This window comes from Lucilia sericata, unplaced genomic scaffold, assembly GCF_015586225.1.
Source record: "Lucilia sericata isolate MDLA Ls3-8-SP2 unplaced genomic scaffold, ASM1558622v1 Contig000214F_arrow, whole genome shotgun sequence".
NCBI classification, from domain to species: Eukaryota; Metazoa; Arthropoda; class Insecta; order Diptera; family Calliphoridae; genus Lucilia; species Lucilia sericata.
This window is the reverse complement of record NW_023994242.1, coordinates 157,501-179,852: the sequence shown is the minus strand read 5'-3', so window position 1 is coordinate 179,852 and position 22,352 is coordinate 157,501. Positions and strand designations below refer to the sequence as shown.

The 22,352-nt window shown below is 31.3% G+C and overlaps 1 protein-coding gene across 2 annotated transcripts in view; it reads right to left on the bottom strand.

The window, feature by feature from the left end:
- The window catches only part of LOC119602203 (glycoprotein-N-acetylgalactosamine 3-beta-galactosyltransferase 1), a 44,815-nt gene extending 25,181 nt beyond the window's left edge, over positions 1-19,634 (bottom strand). The window contains exon 1 of one of the 2 annotated variants that reach the window (XM_037953586.1): positions 19,241-19,634. The gene's annotated coding sequence lies outside the window, so the exon portion shown is untranslated. The remainder of the gene's footprint in view (positions 1-19,240) is intronic. The other variant, XM_037953583.1, reaches the window with a different exon arrangement.
- Between the last annotated feature and the right edge of the window lie 2,718 nt (positions 19,635-22,352).

The following is a 22,352-nucleotide window of genomic DNA, read 5'->3' as shown; positions in this document are numbered from 1 at the left end:
CTATAGTCTAGTCTATAGTCTAGTCTATAGTCTAGTCTATAGTCTAGTCTATAGTCTAGTCTATAGTCTAGTCTATAGTCTAGTCTATAGTCTAGTCTATAGTCTAGTCTATAGTCTAGTCAATAGTCTAGTCTATAGTCTAGTCTATAGTCTAGTCTATAGTATAGTCTATAGTCTAGTCTATAGTCTAGTCTATAGTCTAGTCCATAGTCTAGTCTATAGTCTAGTCTATAGTCTAGTCTATAGTCTAGTCTAGTCTATAGTCTAGTCTATAGTCTAGTCTAGTATAGTCATCTATAGTCTAGTCTATAGTCTAGTCTATAGTCTAGTCTATAGTCTATAGTCTAGTCTAGTCTAGTCTATAGTCTAGTCTAGTCTATAGTCTAGTCTATCTAGTCTATAGTCTAGTCTATAGTCTAGTCTATAGTCTAGTCTATAGTCTAGTCTATAGTCTAGTCTATAGTCTAGTCTATAGTCTAGTCTATAGTCTAGTCTATAGTCTAGTCTATAGTCTAGTCTATAGTCTAGTCTATAGTCTAGTCTATAGTCTAGTCTATAGTCTAGTCTATAGTCTAGTCTATAGTCTAGTCTATAGTCTAGTCTATAGTCTAGTCTATAGTCTAGTCTATAGTCTAGTCTATAGTCTAGTCTATAGTCTAATCTATAGTCTAGTCTATAATCTAGTCTATGGTCTAGTTTATAGTATAGTCTATAGTATAGTCTATAGTATAGTCTATAGTATAGTCTATAGTCTAGTCTATAGTCTAGTCTATAGTCTAGTCTATAGTCTAGTCTATAGTCTAGTCTATAGTCTAGTCTATAGTCTAGTCTATAGTCTAGTCTATAGTCTAGTCTATAGTCTAGTCTATAGTCTAGTCTATAATTTAGTCTATAGTCTAGTCTATGGCCTAGTCTATAGTCTAGTCTATAGTCTAGTCTATAGCCTAGTCTATAGACTAGTCTATAGCCTAGTCTATAGACTAGTCTATAGTCTAGTCTATAGTCTAGTCTAGTCTATGGTCTAGTCTAGTCTATAGTCTAGTCTAGTCTATAGTCTAGTCTATAGTCTAGTCTATAGTCTAGTCTATAGTCTAGTCTATAGTCTAGTCTATAGTCTAGTCTATAGTCTAGTCTATAGTCTAGTCTATAGTCTAGTCTATAGTCTAGTCTATAGTCTAGTCTATAGTCTAGTCTATAGTCTAGTCTATAGTCTAGTCTATAGTCTAGTCTATAGTCTAGTCTATAGTCTAGTCTATAGTCTAGTCTATAGTCTAGTCTATAGTCTAGTCTATAGTCTAGTCTATAGTCTAGTCTATAGTCTAGTCTATCTCTAGTCTATAGTCTAGTCTATAGTCTAGTCTATAGTCTAGTCTATAGTCTAGTCTATAGTCTAGTCTATAGTCTAGTCTATAGTCTAGTCTATAGTCTAGTCTATAGTCTAGTCTATAGTCTAGTCTATAGTCTAGTCTATAGTCTAGTCTATAGTCTAGTCTATAGTCTAGTCTATAGTCTAGTCTATAGTCTAGTCTATAGTCTAGTCTATAGTCTAGTCTATAGTCTAGTCTATAGTCTAGTCTATAGTCTAGTCTATAGTCTAGTCTATAGTCTAGTCTATAGTCTAGTCTATAGTCTAGTCTATAGTCTAGTCTATAGTCTAGTCTATAGTCTAGTCTATAGTCTAGTCTATAGTCTAGTCTATAGTCTAGTCTATAGTCTAGTCTATAGTCTAGTCTATAGTCTAGTCTATAGTCTAGTCTATAGTCTAGTCTATAGTCTAGTCTATCAGTCTATAGTCTAGTCTATAGTCTAGTCTATAGTCTAGTCTATAGTCTAGTCTATAGTCTAGTCTATAGTCTAGTCTATAGTCTAGTCTATCTAGTCTATAGTCTAGTCTATAGTCTAGTCTATAGTCTAGTCTAGTCACACTCACACGCAATTGTCTGATATGTGAAAAAATTATTATTTTACAATGAACTGACAATGATATCTCTGACAACGTTGCAAGGAAAACAAATTGTAAGTTCACACGGTTGTTAGACCTTTTCGGAACATTTTTCTGACAACATTGTAACATGCTTGTAACAGCTTTAGGTTAGTTGGTAGTTGGCTAGTAAGTGCTTCCCTAAAGTCCAACTAAAATAGATTACACTGTCAGACTTTGTAATTAATGTAAGATTTATGTCCAAGAGATCCAGTTATTAATTTTCATCATTATATTTTTTAGAAAATCTTACTTACACTTTTCTCTCCTCTAACCAAATTTAATCCAATCTCTGGAAAATTATATTTCTTAATTTCGCTATCACATTATACATATTAAAATTATGACACTGTTTATAATTTTTTTAATTTTTTTGTACAAAAACAATTTTAATTTATTTAATTGCAATCGTATTTAAGCTTTAAAAACTTTGACATCATTAAATTTCAATTTATCACAATTTTGAATTGAAATGTTTTTTATATAGAATTTTAAATGAAAACAATTTCAAATGATTAGGATATTAAAACAATTTTAATTTTTTCCACAAATTAAACACTTCTTTATTTCAACACTTTCGATTCCATACTAGTTTGCTTTTAATTGACAATTTTTTAATGATTTTATAATCAAACAGATGAAGATACTTTACTAAAGATACAAAACACTTGTGCTGCAGTCTTTTAGAAAAATATGTTGTAAACCAACATCTTTAAATTAAAAATTTTTTTATAATTTAATCTTAAAATTTTTCTCAAATTAATGCTGATGTCAACACAGTTGTAAGTAAGAAGAGCAACAAAAAACACTTGTGTGGTTCTTTCAAAAAAAAAAAAAAAATACTTTAAAAAGAACTCTAAAATTACTTCTGCGCTATAGTTGATGGTTCTTTTCTAGGGTTTGGTAAACTAGCAGACTGTCGTCTGCCCTACAGCTGACTTAGGGGGCATTGTTATCAGTTCTTGTGGTGTTGCCAGTGTTTTCTGTGGATTCATTTCCACATGTTTTTTCTATTACTGTATTGTCCACGCAACTGTAATTTCATATTGTTTATCACAGCTCCACTGTACACACACACACACAGAGTTTGCGATTGTGATTTTTATTGTGTTTTTTAACTTGCGCTTTTGTTAAACACATCCGGTGGGTTGTGTATGACTGCTACTATAAGTATTCTTAAGTAGCAATGATCCATTAAATTACAAAGTGAATTCCAAAATATTAAAAAAAAGCAAAAACTATATACTAAATAAATAAGCATGTGGTGTTGTCAATGGACCAGCAGAAAAATATTTTCAATGTTTATCACAAAAAGTACAAAAGAAAAAACGTTGTTGACATTTTCAACATTAGTTTTAAAAGTACGAGGGATGTGTTAAAAGTCTTTTACTACTTGTTAACATATTCACAATTTCTATTATGAACTGCTGAAATCTGGGAACCTGTACCGAATCCAACTGATACGTAACATCAAATGACATTTTATATACGAATGTAAGACATAGAGTGAATCATATTGATGACATATTTCTATCAATATTATAACATTGTTTCTAAGAACATAAAACTAAATTCCAAGACTATATTTCAAGTGTTTTTTTTTTCTTAACACTTCAATATTATCAATATTTGTCTTGACATAAATATAGTTTTGAAACAAAATAAAAAACTATAACAGAAAAACAATTAAAAACTGCAAACAAGATACAATTATTGCAAAAATTGTGAAAAATAGATAAATATCAAACGTGTTAATAATCTATTTCCTTTGCCTTTGTTGACTCTTTCATTTGCAAATGATCGATAACAATAATATCTGCTGGCACTCATGAAAGTGTAACTTAAATTCGGTGCACTTGTAAAGGGAAAACTACTTAAATAGTTTAACTTTTGTTTCACAGAAAAAAGTAACAACACTCTTATCATTAGTTTGTTATCAGTCGTTAAATGTAGTCTTAAGTCTATTTTCAATGATAATGTGTATAAAATTACAGAAAGTTCACTATTGTTATACATATTTGTATGTGTTTATAAAAAGCATTACATAATTATTTAAGCTTTCTAGTGATAAGCATTAATTACAATTACGTTAATTTTACTACATTAGATAAATATGTATTTGAATAGGTCAGTTTTTTATAGTTTTAGTTCCCATATAGAAAATAAACATATTCATTGAGACAATAAAGTTTGCTCAATTGGATCCTATTTGTCAGGTTTTTCCAGGGGTAGAATCAAGTCAACTACTACTAACTACTAACTAACTAACTAACTAACTAACTAACTAACTAACTAACTAACTAACTAACTAACTAACTAACTAACTAACTACCTAACTAACTAACTAACTAACAACTACAACTAACTAACTAACTAACTAACTAACTAACTAACTCTAACTACTAACTAACTAACTAATACTAACTAACTACTAACTAACTAACTAACTAACTACTAACTAACTAACTAACTACTACTAACTAACTAACTAACTAACTAACTAACTAACTAACTACTAACTAACTAACTAACTAACTAACTAACTAACTAACTAACTAACTAACTAACTAACTAACTACTACTCTAACTAACTAACTAACTACTACTACTAACTAACTAACTAACTAACTAACTACTAACTACTAACTAACTAACTACACTAACTAACTAACTAATACCTACTACTAACACTAACTAACTAACTAACTAACTAACTAACTAACTAACTAACTAACTAACTAACTAACTAACTAACTAACTAACGAACTAACTAACTAACTAACTAACTAACTAACTAACTAACCTAACTAACTAACTAACTAACTACCTAACTAACTAACTAACTAACTAACGAACTAACTAACTAACTAACTAACTAACTAACTAACTAACCTAACTAACTAACTAACTAACTAACTACTAACTAACTAACTAACTAACTAACTAACTAACTAACTAACTAACTACCTAACTACTAACTACTAACTAACTAACTAACTAACTAACTAACTAAGTACTAACTAACTAACTACTAACTAACTAACTAACTAACTACTAACTAACTACTAACTAACTAACTAACTACTACTAACTAACTAACTAACTACTAACTACTACTAACTAACTAACTAACTAACTAACTAACTACTAACTAACTAACTAACTAACTAACTAACTAACTAACTAACTAACTAACTAACTAACTAACTAACTAACTAACTAACTAACTAACTAACTAACTAACTAACTAACTAACTAACTAACTAACTAACTAACTAACTAACTAACTAACTACTAACTAACTAACTAACTAACTAACTAACTAACTACTAACTAACTAACTAACTAACTAACTAACTAACTAACTAACTAACTAACTAACTAACTAACTAACTAACTAACTAACTAACTAACTAACTAACTAACTAACTAACTAACTAACTACTAACTAACTAACTAACTAACTAACTAACTAACTAACTAACTAACTAACTAACTAACTAACTAACTAACTAACTAACTAACTAACTAACTAACTAACTAACTAACTAACTAACTAACTAACTAACTAACTAACTAACTAACTAACTACTAACTAACTAACTAACTAACTAACTAACTTACTAACTAAGAGTCTTCATAGGGGGGCTATATGGACCAAGCCCGATAAAATTTTGTGAATATATTTATATTTACATAATATTTTATTGTGCTGAATTTCATCGCGATATCTGTGTTTATAAGTTAATTTGGGACATTCAAGTAATTTTCTGAAGGGGACTTTGTATGGGAGCTAGGGTCAAATGGGGCCCGATCTTCATGAAATTTGACAGGGTCATCAAGACTTTTATAAAACTTAGTTGTGCCGTATTTTATCGATATATCTGTATATTTAACACGATTATGAGCTCAGAAGCCCTTTTCGGGGGGTTCTGTTCTATGGGGGCTAGGTGAAATAAGGGACCGATTTTAAAACGTGCGTGCCAAATTTCATCCAATTATCTTGAAAATTGCGACCTGTACCTTGCGCACAAGGTTTACATGGACAGCCAGCCAGACAGACGGACGGACGGACGGAAATAGCTTAATCGACTCAGAAAACGATTCTAAGCCGATATTTTTGTATGTTACAAACATCAGCAAAAATCCAATATACCCTCCCCACTAAAGTGGTGTAGGGTATAAAAATAGATCTTTCAAGTGATGATGTTCGCAAGATTGATTTCATTTCATTCGACATATGACATTCAAAGCTACAAATTTGTACTTTGTAGTGGGTCGAATATGATTCGTTTTTTAACGGAATCTTATAAGAAACAATATCAACTATAAAAATATCTTAATTAAAAATAATATCTCTACTAAACTAATTAAAAAATATATGTATGGTTAAGAATGAATGCCATTATCTTCCCTAAAAAAGTACACTAAAAAACAGCAAAAACTAAAATTCTAATTGCAACAGATAAAGAAAAGAATAACTCACGAGATAATATAACAAGTTAGAGTGCTATATTCGGCTATGCCGAATCTTAAATACCCTCCACCAGCAAACTATTTTTTATTGAAACCCATCTAACTATCTAATTTTTAGATAACTTGCCAAAATTTTTGTCGAACTAATTTTGATTAGGTCCAGAAAAATGTGTATTAATACGCCAGTTCAAAAACATTTTAATAGAATGATATATCTATACACAGAATATGGGAGTTGTGACCAATTATGGACTGATCAGGAAACAATTTCGTATAATGATTTAAATACAGAAAAAGATCAGGTCTAATTTTACTCTAATAGCTTTATTAATCAATGACATATGTGCGTTAAGGTGACTTTAGGAAGTGGACTTTATATAGGAGCTATGAGCAATTAAGGGCCTATTCGGAAAAATTTCGCAAAGTGATTCATATGTGCACAAATCATATTTTATCAAGATATCTTTATTTGATAATTAAATATGTGTGTTTAAGGGATTTTTTTAAGTGGACCTATTACCAAATATGGACCGATCCAGAAAAAATTTAGTACAATGTTTTATATGCCTATCCGCAAAAAATTTCGTAGAGTGATTTATGTAAAGACAAAACATATTTGTGTCGAATTTTCTCAAATTAACTTTATTTGACAATGAAATATGTGTGTTTAAGTGACTCTCAGAAGTGGACCTTATATAGAAGCTATGACCAATAATGGACCGATCCGAGAAAAAAGTGGTAGAATGATTCATATGTACACAAAACTTATTCAAGTCGAATTTTACTCCTATAGCTTTAGAATTCAATGAAATATATGTGTTTAAGTGCTTTTCGGAAGTGGACCTTATATGGGAACTATAACCAATTATGGGCCTATTCGGGAAACATTTCGCAGAGTGATTCATATTTGGACAAAACATGTTTGTGTCGAATTTTATCAAGATAGCTTTATTTGATAATGAAATATGTGCTTTTAAGTGATTTTCGTAAGTGGACCTTATATGGGAGTTATGACCAATAATGGACCGACAGGTAAAAAATTTATAAAATGATTTGTACGTACACAAAACATATTCAAGTCGAATATTATCCCAATAGCTTTAGAATTCAATGAAATATATGCGTTTAAGTGATTTTCGGAAGTGGACCTTATATGGGAGCTATGACCAATTATAGGCCTATCCGGAAAAAATTTCGTAGAGTTATTCATGTTTATTTGTGTCATATTGTGTCGAATTTTGTCAATATAGCTTTACTTGGCATTGAAATATGTCCTTTTAAGTGATTTTCGGAAGTGGGCTTTATATGGGATCTATGAAAAATTATGGACCGATCCGTAAAAAATTTTGTAGAATGATTTGTATTTCGACTAAACATATTTGTGTCGAATTTCATCAAAATAGCTTTAGTTGACAATGAAATATGAGCTTTTAATTGATTTTCGGAAGTGGGCTTTATATGGGAGCTATGACCAATAATGGACCGATCCGGAAAAAATTTGGTAGAATGATTTGTATGTACACAAAACATATCCAACTCGAATTTTATCACAATAGCTTTATTCATCAATGAAATATGTGCGTTTAGGTGATTTTCGGAATAGGACCTTATATGGAAGCTAAGACCAATTGTGGACCGACTGAGATCTACGTCGACAGTATGATTTCTGTTCATATTGTATTTACATGTACAAAATTTCGTGTTGATACCGATATATTTAAGGGAGTTATTAACGATAAACTAATTTCCGGGAATATATACCTTTGTATGGGGGCTATGGGAAATATTGGATCGATTGTAAAGATTTTGAACATAATTGATCACTACTCCGAAAAAATAATGTATGACAAAATTCATCGAAATATCTTTGGTAGTTTCTGAGAAAACTTCAAAAGAATTATGAAAAAAACGTAATTTTTTTCGAGGTAGTCTGAAATTTTTACTCATAACTTTTTACGTTGTGAACCGATTTTGCTGATTTTCAATACCAAACTGCTTAGGATAATAATAAATATTTTGGGTGAATTTGGTTTATTTCCTTTGCTTAGTTTTAACGAGAGCGTGTTTTACACAGACAGACAGACAGACGGACATAGCTAAATCGACTCAGAATTTGATAAGGACCCAGAATATATATACTTTGTTGGGTCTTAGATGAATATTTCTTGGTGTTACACACGGAACGACAAACATATATATACCCTCTATCACCACTGATGGTGGTTGAGGGTATAAAAATATATGCATGGTTAAAAATGAATGCCATTATCTTCCCTAAAAAAGTACACTAAAAAATTTTATAGTCTGCCAGATATACGAATTTTATTACTAACTTTATATGGGGGTGATACACACCCAACATTTCTTATCCGCCCATTATTGCACAAAATTTTCATATGGACACTATAGATTATCGTACACAATATGGGAACTGTAGCTGTTATAATTTTCTAAATTTACGTCCTTTGGTATTGGCTAGCAATATAGGAGTGGGATGTGTCACACCCACTATTGCTAGTTCGCCCCATAGGTGTCAAATTAGTTCCTGCAAAATGTGAGGACTCTAGTTGTGCCAGTTTCCGAGATATACGACCTAATGGTTATTTAGTAAGTGGCTGTGGCACTTCGCCCACTTGGAATTTTTAAATAAGAAGTAGCCTATTTTATCTTCCAGATATCCTTCGGTATAACCGTTTAGGCATCTATAGACATCAAACAAACATACATATACTACTTCTATCGATGAATTATATCATTCTGTCATATCATGATAAGAGAGAAGAATTAATAATCGTTCTTTTTTTCCCAAAAAACTGTTGCACAGTAAAGTCTATAATTCGGGATAAGGTCGCTGCTGTTGCCGAGACAACAGATATCACACAGAGGAGTAACTGCGGAATTAAGCTTTGGAAATGAGTTGCTATCAAATGTATGTATATTTTAAGGGAATTGATGTAGGGTTATGCGGACCTTATCCATCTAGAAAGTGGGCGATGTTTTTCTCGAATGAATGAGAAGTATGCTGTATTCAATGGTGTTGAATGTGAGATGATACCATTGCATTTTCCTTCATTGTCCGGGTATATTTAAGGGTTCTCTCGGTTCATACCAGATTTATCACAGTGTATTATTTGTGAGTAAGAATATGTCTTTGACTTATTTGATGGTTTCATATTTCGGTCTACCGATTACGTATCTAAGTGTGGTTGCCGAATTAGACCATTCCACTTGCGTGCTTGTATATAAATGGTAGTGATGTTTTTGAATCTCAGAGTAGCAATGGTCAGAGATTAGATAAGCAAATTGCTTGTACATGGACCGGCAGAACCATGTACCAAAGCAGGTGTTTCAAGGAATGATGTTCACAAGATTGATTTCATTTCATTCGACATAAGACATTGAAAGCTACAAATTTGTACTTTGTAGTGGGTCGAATATGATTCGTTTTTTAACGGAATCTTATTAGAAACAATATCAACTATAAAAATATCTTAATTAAAAATAATATCTCTACTAAACTAATTAAAAAATATATGTATGGTTAAGAATGAATGCCATTATCTTCCCTAAAAAAGTACACTAAAAAACAGCAAAAACTAAAATTCTAATTGCATAAACATCATAACAGATAAAGAAAAGAATAACTCACGAGATAATATAAAAAAAAAATATATATATTAAAAGAAATTAAACAAACTGTATGGTTGATTTGTATGAAGGTGTTTTGACGTGGTGCCGTTTGCCAACATCTGTTGTGTCAACAGAAATTATTTAATCAAACTTAAATTCTACAAAAAAAAAACCCAAACAAAAGCGAACACATTTCGTGATAATAATAATTATTGAAAATATATTTTTTATAAATTATTTGCACACAATATCATAAAACAATGTTAAAAGTTATTGGGTCTGCCTTAGGATTTTACAACCCGCACTTTTTATGGTTTCGTAAACAAAATTTATTAAATGTTTTCCTCTGGGCTGTTTAGCGGCTGAAATTCCTAGTGCACACAGTTTAATGCGAAAAGAAAAGAACAATTAAAAAATATTAAAATATTTTGCTGACGCCGATATTAGCTAAATGCAATGCACTTTTGCCGCTATACGTACGCGACATTTGTCGAAACAGTGTTAAACAATTATAACGAAACTTTTCAGATCATAACAAGAAATTTTATGGTGTCAAAATGGAATGGCTTGAGAAGGCTTCACTCAGACAACAACTGGAAAAAGTCATGAGATCTACTGTGCTTCTTATAACAGGCGCTCTTAGAACAACTCCTTCGAAGGCGTTGTTCACTATGCTCAACTGGCTATCGGTCGATCTCCTTGCCAGGAAATTGGCTATATCAACTGCGGCCAAATTGAGTGTAACTGGCAAATTGCTCCATAGGCCATGCTAGGATCATAGATCTTATACCGAATAATCAGTGCATTGTTGATTATTGTATTCCGGTACCGTCTCTAGTGAGAAAGTTCCATTATTATATCTCTTCGGAGTCTGAAGAATCTCTCCTTCCGCCAAATAATTGCTTCCGAGTGTATACAGACGGATCCAAGACGACGAAAGGAGTTGGCGGTGGCATTTTCATTGAGGAATTTGGAACGAAAATCTCCTTCCGACTAAATGATGAATGCAGTATCCTTCAGGCTGAAATATCGGCGATAAGGAGGGCGGTAAATTGGCTAAGGTACTATCGGATATCTAACAGGAATATCAGAATTTATACCGATAGTCAAGCTGCTATTAAATCCCTAACTGGTGTGTTCTCCACATTCAAAATTGTCCATGAATCCCGGACGTCTCTCAATGAGATGGCGAGACATTCGAACATCACCCTAATTTGGGTAAAAGGACATGGGATTTCGTATGGCAATGGTATTGCTGATACCTTGGCAAGAGCTGGCACTATGCTTAGCAGACTGGATATAGATCAGTTCTGCGGTATACCACTACTTGCAATAAAGAGGCAGATCACTGAAAACTGCCTCTGCATTGCTCACGACAAATGGTCGCGTGAACACACGTGCTCAATATGTAGAGTACTGTGGCCACAAATGGATCCACACAGGTGTAAATATCTTCTTGGTCTCCAAAGACCGCAGTTAAGTAGGCTGATATCGATTATCACTAGCCACTGTAAATTTGGTAACCATGCTAGACGCATTGGTCTCCCGTTCAACGATTAGTGTAGGAGTTGTCAAAACGAGGATGAAGAAGAGACTATTACTCATCTTCTCTGCGATTGTCCTGCTTTGGCGGAGGCCCGTTTTCGGACGCTTGGATCGACCTATTTTAATGATCTATCCGAATTGTCAAATATTCAATTAGAACGTCTTCTAGAGTTCATTAATTTGCCAAAATGGGTGTGAATCCTATTACTCACACTATTAGTCCACGGCAGCTGCCCTGGCTTTCTTATTTATCATCCTCTCCTTCTCTTTGCTACTGTCTCTGTTCTTCTACTCTTCCCTATCTCTCCTTCTCTTTTTTCTTACAGGTATTTTTACAAAGGGATCAACATGGACCCAAGTAAAGCCGAAATCGGCTACCTGTGAAACCTAACCTAACCTAAATGGAATGGCGGAAAAATTTCCCCATGCTTTCCACATAGGAACAACTATAGCAGTATAAGGTTCATAGTCATTAGATATCCACTTAAGCATAATAACTTCGACATTAAGTTAGATGTTTGACAAAACTATCAGCTCGATTGTTACATTAATTTGAACATTCTAAATATAAAATTTTTAAATGTGGAATGCAAGTCTCTCAGAACCATTAAAATCAGAATAATTTTAATGGATTCATAAAGAAAATCTTTTCCTAATTTTAACGAATTTTTGTTAATTTCTTATCAGAAAACAAAAGGAAATAATAATAAAAATATTTGTTGAAAATATATTCTGTGTGGAATGACCCAATGGTATAAATAGCAATTATTGCTTATCAAATATTCACTTTAATTTTAATATTATCAGTTTTATGCATAAGTCACCTGTAATGTCAGTTATTGACACGTCAATATGTATTCGAACAAAGAAGAAATATAACAAAAACGCAATTTTAAGAAAATATTATTTCTAATATAAACATAATGTACCAATTAGGGTGATCGACTCGATTTTTCAACCGGTTTTAAAACCGGTTTTTTCTGCTTTACCAGTGTCGGTTTTTTCTTAATGTTGATTTTTCGAATATCGAATAACCCGGTTTTTTCACTTTTTAAAACCCGGTTTCGAATACTTTTATTTGCTTTGTATTCAAAGATTATTTAAATGAAATTTTTAAGTAAATAATAATACAGCCCGTCTAAATTTTAAAAATATTCGAGTCGAGGAACTAGAGTACATTTTCTACAGCTCTTTTGGTTAAACTTTTTTGATTTTCCTAATTAATTAAAAAAATGTATTTGTAAAATTGATAACTGTTTGATAAAATTTAGCAATCTTAAGATTATATTCCAATTACAATAATTAATTTACGGCTGAAATTTTATGGAAGAGTTGGAATGCCTATGCAAATTTTCTAAACAGGGCTTTTAAAATAAGCCAGGATTACATAGTACCTTATGTTTAACAGAAGTGTCCCACTTTTTTCCTAATTTTTTTTATATTAAAGAAATAATGTAAATCAGACGACTAGATCTAAAGTTATAATCTTTTAAACTGTTAAAAATCATTTCGGGCCATGTTTTATTAATCAAATTTAAACATAGACATTAAGTTTTTCAAATTAAAATATATTTTTTTTTAATTATAATGAAAAACCGGTTAACCGGTTTTTTCTGAATTTGAAAAATATCAACCGGTTTTTTTTAAATGTCAACTATTCGAACTATTCGAAAACCGCTTTTTGGAAAATGTCGAATAATCGATCACCCTAGTACCAATAGAATAACTTTGATACAAGCTCGAGATGTCTCGCCAAGTGGCAATTATTGTACGAGTGGCAATGGCCCATGTGCAAGCACTTTGTTTAAGTGTAGAAACTGTCGTTTCGGCAACAGCACATAGAGCTAAAGACATCGTTTCCTTACCTATATAATCCTACTGCGTTCGGCCAGATATGAGCTGAGTAAACCCTGTATAAATATAACCGGACAATGAAGAGAACTTTATCGATAGTACGAGGACTATAACATTCATCTGACACATTTACAATATATGGGTGGAGTTCCAGTACATGCCTGCCTATGCCAAAGTGAGAACGATTCACTAAAGTATAGTTTATACATGTCGGCCATCGTTTCTACGACCTTCTTTTTAATTCCGTGCTGGTCCCCTGTAAACGTTGGCTCGGATTTAAAATAGATTTCTACCGTCGCGCCATAGATATTCGGTTTTGGATAATTGGCGTTGTTTCACACAGGATGCCTTTGGGTTATCCTAATGGATACATTTTTCATTGCCATTCGATGCATAAATAACTTCTTTTAAGACATTTGAACTGCATTTTAGTTCTTCCTGAATGCCTTCAATACATCATCTTAGATCACCCGTTGGAACAGATAAGATTGGTGTGCTTCAAAGTTAACCAAAACATCCGGTAAAAAATGTGTTTTTGTCACGAAATTCGACAATTTCGAATTAAAAAAAATACGTTTTTATTACAATATTTAGTTCAATGACCTGCCATACATAAATATCCATCGCATATAGATATTTAGCGCTACCCGAATTTTTAATATCAAAACTGCGGCAGTTTATAGCTAGTTTTGAATTATCCTAGACAACATTTTGTAACCGACCGATTTGCTCTCCAATAGCCCCTCCGGGTCATGTTTCCTTGATGATATATCCCATCTTGGTATAGAGGTATTGGTACCTCTAGACTTCCGGGAATATAAACTGGTGATGATCAAATGTATCCTATGGCTTTCCTTGGATTGATTTGACATGGGGTCAAACCAGAGCGCTAGATAATCTAGTACTACGGGTGGCCTGGACTTTGTCCTGGTTGGTCAATTGATTGAAGTTCCATCGGGATCCATGTAGTGACTGTTTAATACCCAAAATCGCGGGGAGAGAATGTTGATTTAAGTACTGATATATATATCCAAATACCGTATATTCTCCCTCCGGTGCTGTTGCCATCTCAGCAGATGTCACTGGGTGATATGATAAAACAACTTATGCTGGATTCCTGAACCCGTTGAATATCTCTTTGTCTTCGCGTAGTATGAGCCAGTATAGGTTAGGAAACTTTCAGGTTGATATTCGGTAGTTGCCTGTCATTCCTATGATCGTTCTTTATGATCTGAGAATGAAACTGAGGGAAGTTGGTGAGAGATCGGGAAAGACTTCATAGATCGTTCTATATGATTTGATGGAAGTTGGTGATAGCTCGGGAAAGACTCCCATGCTGTACTGGGAGACTAGTACTGATTTAGTATACCTTTTACTAATGGAAAGTTCTCGGTGCTGTTGCCATCTCAACAGGATGCATATTGTTACATCCTACCCGATTAATGGTTGAGGCTCTCCAATCAGTTCACTTTGGAAATTCCTACATCCTTTGTCACATTATCTCGACATACAAAGGGATCCTGATCTATTGGCTGCGTATTTCGTACTACCATATATGTATGTAGGTGCTGTTGCCGAGGCAACAAATCCTTGTGATATGGTTGTGTGACTAACAGACCTGGGATAAATGCATTAAATGTGTTAATGCATTAACAAATTTTTCTACATTAAAAAAAATTAATGTTAATGCAAGTTTATTGCATTAACATTAACATGGGTACATTTAATGCATTAAATTTTCATTAACATTAAATATTTTTAAATTTAATGCATTAATTTTACATTAACATTAAATATTTGTGAAATTAATGCTTTAATTTTACATTAACATTAAATATTTTTGAATTTAATGCATTAATTTTCCATTAGCATTAAATAATAAATAATAAAATTAATGCATTAATTTTCCATTAACATTAATGTATAAAATAATTTATAAAAATAAAAATACATCGCTAAAGACCTCGGTCTAACTAAATTCAAGTAAAATTGAATGTTTTAAAGTCCTTTCTAATAAGTCCTATACTCGATAATACATATTAGAAGAATAGTATCACTTCCCAGATATTCCTTTTTTAGTTTATTTTGTTAAAGTCCTTCCTAATAAGCCCTATACTCGATAATACATATTAGAAGAATAGTATCACTTCCCAGATATTCCTTTTATAGTTTTTGTCTGTGGAATCTTATATAAATATCATATTTAAGATACACAAGTTTGAATGGAATATAGGAGTTATTAGAAAGGACTTTAACCTATTTAATTTTAGTTGTATTTAGTTTGATCGAGGTCTTTTGTACTATATTTTTATTTGTGTTTATCAATTTTGATATATATTAATGTTAATGGAAATTAATGCATTAATTTTATTGCTTATTTAATGTTAATGTTAAATTAATGCATTAAATTCACATATATTTAATATTAATGCAAAATTAATGCATTAATTTCAAAAATATTTAATGTTAATGTAAAATTAATGCATTAAATTCAAAAATATTTAATGTTAATGGAAATTTAATGCATTAAATTTTACAAATTTAATGTTAATGCAATATTTTTTAGATTAAATTAATTTTTTTTTTAATTTAATGTTAATGCAATATTAATGGAAATCGCCCAGGTCTGGTGACTAAGAGACAAGAAATCTGCAAAAGTGGATCACTAGAAGATGTGGACGCTACGGCGTCGCTCATGTCAACATATACACCTGATAATCCATTTCGGTGTAACACCGAGATTATGGATTTTCTCACGTGCGTTTGTTGGGGTTTCGTTTCCCTAAGCTGTCTTCACTGAAGTCACTCGGAGGTGCGTTCTCAAGTCTACCCAGGTGTTCACGTAAAGTACTCAGACATTCTTCATCTCCAATAGGTACGCTCGTCCACAACCATTTAAGGTATTTTCAGACTACAATACTGAGTATTAACACACTTCAAATTAAAAATATTATGAAAATAATTCGCATTTTCAAAACATCAATCCGAAAAATACATTTTATGTTTACACTATAATATTTGTAATATTTTTTATCCAATTTTCAATTATTTATGCACTTTTCGTTCTTATTTTTAATGTATTTTACACTTTTTGTTTGTTTTTTATTGTATTTATAAAATACATACCGAATACGTTTGAAAATAAAAAGTTTTTGAATTGTTTTAAAAAATTTATGAATACCGACCGTATGCCAAAAAAATCAGTAATATTTTTGAAAATCAAATTACAAATTATATTTAGACTAGTAAATTGTATTATGATACAAACATTTTTGACAAGTATTAATACTCAGTATTGTAGTCTAAAAATACCTTTATCGATACTAGATAAAAGGCTATGACATGAGTCCAACAAAACGTGATAACCAGCACTTCATCTAGCCAGATCCAGAAGCCTATGGAGATTTGAGTGATCCAATAGTTTAACAGTGTAGTTCCTACTGGTGATGAGTTTGGTCTCCTCATATTTTGTGAGAATATTGAAGTCCTTATAAAATTACAATTGCGAAGGTCCAATGGAACACCATAATAACTTACAAAGATGTTCGGAATATATAGAGAGATTTTTATAAATGATTACAAAGGTTATATCGAAATCTGTGAGCTCATAGACATATCAGCCAAGGATCAAGGATAGTTCCCCGGGAAACAGTAAAGAACATTTCTCGACGTGAAAAGGTCAGGTCCTAGATCTAAGATAAATATACTAGATATAGATAAATGTACCAGTAAGCCATTTTTGAGTAAATTATATTTATATTTTTAAGTAGTGATCTCATGAATTTGTACACTAGTTCATCGTTACGGACTAATATCCCACAAATTTAAAAGTTTTGATGAAAGTTCTCTTAAAACACTATGTTATTATTAATTTTTCCAAAACAAACTAACCTATTAAAAATAGAATATTTTCCCTTTTAAAACTTTTATCTTGAATTTCACCCATTTATCGGTAAAAAATCATTCAAATTATAAATGTGTCATTTTATTTTTAGAACTTTTTTTCATTGCATTGTCACTCGCCATTAAGTAAAAAAAACATGTAAAATGCATTTAAAAACATATCGCTCATTTACTATTAAACTGTCACAAACCAATATTTAGGGTTTTGGAACTGAGTACTAAACAATATGTTGGCACGACATAAAATCTATTAGCTGTGACCCTTTTAGAAATGTCACAATGTGGCACTTTTAATGCTGAAATGTATCAGTATGAAACACTATTTTTTTCTGGATGAGACTGCTCCTAACATTGGCTTATGTTGCGTTTTTATTTCTCTTTAAAAATAGTCTTGGTCAGATGTCCCTCGGCCGTCAACAGGAGTTTTAACCTCTGGTTTAATTGTCCTGCCTTGGCAGAAACCCCAATTGGAACGTCTTTTCGCGTTTATAAATTTATCGGAATTGGTGTGAACTTCGGTATTCCCACTAATCAGGACGTAATCTTTGCAGTCACGATTTTTTACTCAATGACAATTAGGCCTGGTGTTTCTCCTCAACGGTTTTTTCACTTCTTCTCTCTGCCTTTTTCTATTTTCCCCATCTTCTTTTCTTCTTACAGGTATTTTTACAAAGGGATCAACTTGGACCCAAATAAAGCTGCACTGGCTACCTTGATAACCTGACCTAACCTAGCCCGAATAAAATTGCTTCAAACTTTGGTATATGCTGCATTTAGGACTAATTTAAGAAGGGTCCTAGATAGACGGCCCTCGGGCGGTCGTAGGGGTTTTAAATTCTAGGGTATTTTGAATACCGGCTGCGCTAAATTAATAAATAGACTATATGTTTTCATAGGACAATGAGACACTATGACACTTGTACGACAAATCCACCTTTAAGAATATTATAGATCTACGGACTAAATCTGGTATCTAATAACAAATATTTAAAGTTTTTTTTTTAAGAAAATAGTAAAACCGATTTTTACTAAATGATATTTATTGAGTTATGCCAGTCTTATAGTAAATGAGCGATAGATTTTAATTTATTCTCGTAAATAAGGGAAGAAAACGTGTATTTTACGTCCCAGGAACTAAAAAATTGGTTTTAAAACAAATAACAGCTGCTGAAAACAGGGTGGAGGATAGTGGTGGGTTTTCAAAGGGAAAAAATAGGATTAACATCATTTTCAATTTAAAACTTTATAAAAAATCATTAAAAAAAGGAAAAAATCACTAATTAAATAAGCTGAGTTAGCACTTTTTGTATATATGTATAGTGTCACGAAATATTAAAGTTTAGTTTTAGCCGAGTTCCACTGTAGTTGTATTTAAAGATGTCTATTAGGTTTTGACTTTTTGCACAGAGAATGATTATAACAGCAGCGCGGCTATAGCAGCAAACAATAACAATAATAACAGCAATAACAACAACAAAACACACGTTTGTAAGCAAAAAAAAAAAACACAATTTTAATTCATACATGATTGCATACACACTCACATACTCACTCACAGACATATTAATTCGCACATGCACTCAAATCCAATTGGATTAGTGCAGGAGGAAACGTAAAATAAAGAAGAGAACAAAACAAAAAAAGAACCAAAACTGACCGACAGTCAGGCAGGCAAAATTTTTTTGTTATAAAAAAAATTGGCATAAAAATGAAATTTATGTACAATTTTGATATTAAATTTCTAAAAACAGAATATTATAATTTACAATTAATTTCTTTTAATTTCATTTTATTTTCAATTTCTTAACAAATTCAATTGAAATTTCTATAAGCAAATTTTTCAACACTCACTTTTTTTGCATGTGGTTAAAAACAGACAAGGATTTTTTTCTCTTTTTTCTACTTTTATTTAGTCACATTGATTTTTTGCACATTTTTTTCCCCCTTAAACTCTGGCAACTTTTATATAGAAAATTTCAAATTTTTTTCTTATTTTCATTTATTGCATTAAATTTCTTTCAAAACATTTAATATTTTCTTATAAATGTTTGTAATTTATTAAACTTTTCCATTAGATATAAAATTTATTTTTTTTAATAACTTTTTTATCCTTTTTTGCTTGGTTTTTAATTCTTTCTTTTTTTTTTTCTAATATATTTTTTTCACATCAACAACAACTGCCGTCGGTTGTTGCCACACCACTCCGTTTATTTGAACATACACGCAGCAACTGCTGCAGTTTTCATTTCATTATTTTCAGCAAAGAGGAGAATTTTTTGAGCAAAACAAAAAATTCACAAAACCACCACTACTACATCACTAGTTTTACTAAGAAACCCAACAATAACAACTGCAAGAGAGCTATTTAATACGTAAACAAATCTCTTTCTTTTAATATTTTTAGTACTCCCCTAAATACACTCTAATGACACAGTGTTTCTGCTCGTCAGCGTTGTCAATTTGGCACTTTTTCACAATTCAAACGACGCATTTTTGTAAGTTAGCGTTTTTTTTTTTTTTTTGAAAAATCGCTCTAAATAGTTAGTTAGTTAGTTAGTTAGTTACTTAGTTAGTTAGTTAGTTAGTTAGTTAGTTAGTTAGTAAGTTAGTTAGTTAGTTAGTTAGTTAGTTAGTTAGTTAGTTAGTTAGTTAGTTAGTTAGTTAGTTAGTAGTTAGTTAGTTAGTTAGTTAGTTAGTTAGTTAGTTAGTTAGTTAGTTAGTTAGTTAGTTAGTTAGTTAGTTAGTTAGTTAGTTAGTTAGTTAGTTAGTTAGTTAGTTAGTTAGTTAGTTAGTTAGTTAGTTAGTTAGTTAGTTAGTTAGTTAGTTAGTTAGTTAGTTAGTTAGTTAGTTAGTTAGTTAGTTAGTTAGTTAGTTAGTTAGTTAGTTAGTTAGTAGTTAGTTAGTTAGTTAGTTAGTTAGTTAGTTAGTTAGTTAGTTAGTTAGTAGTTAGTTAGTTAGTTAGTTAGTTAGTTAGTTAGTTAGTTAGTTAGTTAGTTAGTTAGTTAGTTAGTTAGTAGTTAGTTAGTTAGTTAGTTAGTTAGTTAGTTAGTAGTTAGTTAGTTAGTTAGTTAGTTAGTTAGTGTTAGTTAGTTAGTTAGTTAGTTAGTTAGTTAGTTAGTTAGTTAGTTAGTTAGTTAGTTAGTTAGTTAGTTAGTTAGTTAGTTAGTTAGTTAGTTAGTTAGTTAGTTAGTTAGTTAGTTAGTTAGTTAGTTAGTTAGTTAGTTAGTTAGTTAGTTAGTTAGTTAGTTAGTTAGTTAGTTAGTAGTTAGTTAGTTAGTTAGTTAGTTAGTTAGTTAGTTAGTTAGTTAGTTAGTTAGTTAGTTAGTTAGTTAGTTAGTTAGTTAGTTAGTTAGTTAGTTAGTTAGTTAGTTAGTTAGTTAGTTAGTTAGTTAGTTAGTTAGTTAGTTAGTTAGTTAGTTAGTTAGTAGTTAGTTAGTTAGTTAGTTAGTAGTTAGTTAGTTAGTTAGTTAGTTAGTTAGTTAGTTAGTTAGTTAGTTAGTTAGTTAGTTAGTTAGTTAGTTAGTTAGTTAGTTAGTTAGTTAGTTAGTTAGTTAGTAGTTAGTTAGTAGTTAGTTAGTTAGTTAGTTAGTTAGTTAGTTAGTTAGTTAGTAGTTAGTTAGTTAGTTAGTTAGTTAGTTAGTTAGTTAGTTAGTTAGTTAGTTAGTTAGTTAGTTAGTTAGTTAGTTAGTTAGTTAGTTAGTTAGTTAGTTAGTTAGTTAGTTAGTTAGTTAGTTAGTTAGTTAGTTAGTTAGTTAGTTAGTTAGTTAGTTAGTTAGTTAGTTAGTTAGTTAGTTAGTTAGTTAGTTAGTTAGTTAGTTAGTTAGTTAGTTAGTTAGTTAGTTAGTTAGTTAGTTAGTTAGTTAGTTAGTTAGTTAGTTAGTTAGTTAGTTAGTAGTTAGTTAGTAGTTAGTTAGTTAGTTAGTTAGTTAGTTAGTTAGTTAGTTAGTTAGTTAGTTAGTTAGTTAGTAGTTAGTTAGTTAGTTAGTTAGTTAGTTAGTTAGTTAGTTAGTTAGTTAGTTAGTTAGTAGTTAGTTAGTTAGTTAGTTAGTTAGTTAGTTAGTTAGTTAGTAGTTAGTTAGTAGTTAGTTAGTTAGTTAGTTAGTTAGTTAGTTAGTTAGTAGTTAGTTAGTTAGTTAGTAGTTAGTTAGTTAGTTAGTTTGAAAGGAGGATGTTTATACTTCAAAATCCGAAGATTTACAGCAAGGCCTCTACTGCGCTTGTTGTACGCTCCTTAATCAGTGCCTCAGGTGGAAATCGAACCCACCACCTCCGGTTTGGTAGTTTGGTGCTTTTTATCGCTTTACAGCACATTTTGTTTATAACTAGTTGACATCACTGCTACTCATTCCCTATTAAACGAATTTGACAAGTTCGATGTAGTAAAAATAAAAACAAGCCGAGAACATATGTTTCGTTTCTCTTATACTATACTCGCGTTTTAGTAATTTTTATTTGTTTAAATCTGTTTAAATCATACAATACTCATATCAACTTTGCTTTGCATTTTATATTCCTGGTCTTTAGCCCCACAAATTTAATGATGCAGGCTTGGGAAGTTCATTTAGTGTATGTAGGGTTTTTAGGGCAATTTTTTGACAATCCCATTCCCGACTCTAGGGATTTCACAGCCGTAAGATATATAGAAATGTTAAAGAAAAATTAAGGTTATGTTAAAAGAAAGGCTCGCTATTAAGCCAAAAACTCGGAGGCTATTTGCGTCATTGTAATAACGCGAAAATGATTGCCCCTTTATTTGGGGCAATGTGAGAATGGCCAGGTCATGAAAGAAACTTGTACCAAGATACATACATCAGTCTGCGCTCTTGTAGAGCGTGGCAATCACATAAAAGCTGTTCTAGTGATACTTCTTCATCTTAACAACTTCTGCAATAGGTCCAAGTACAGAAAGTACACCTTTATGAAATTTAACGATTTTCGACTAAGGCTCAAGAGAGTGAATACG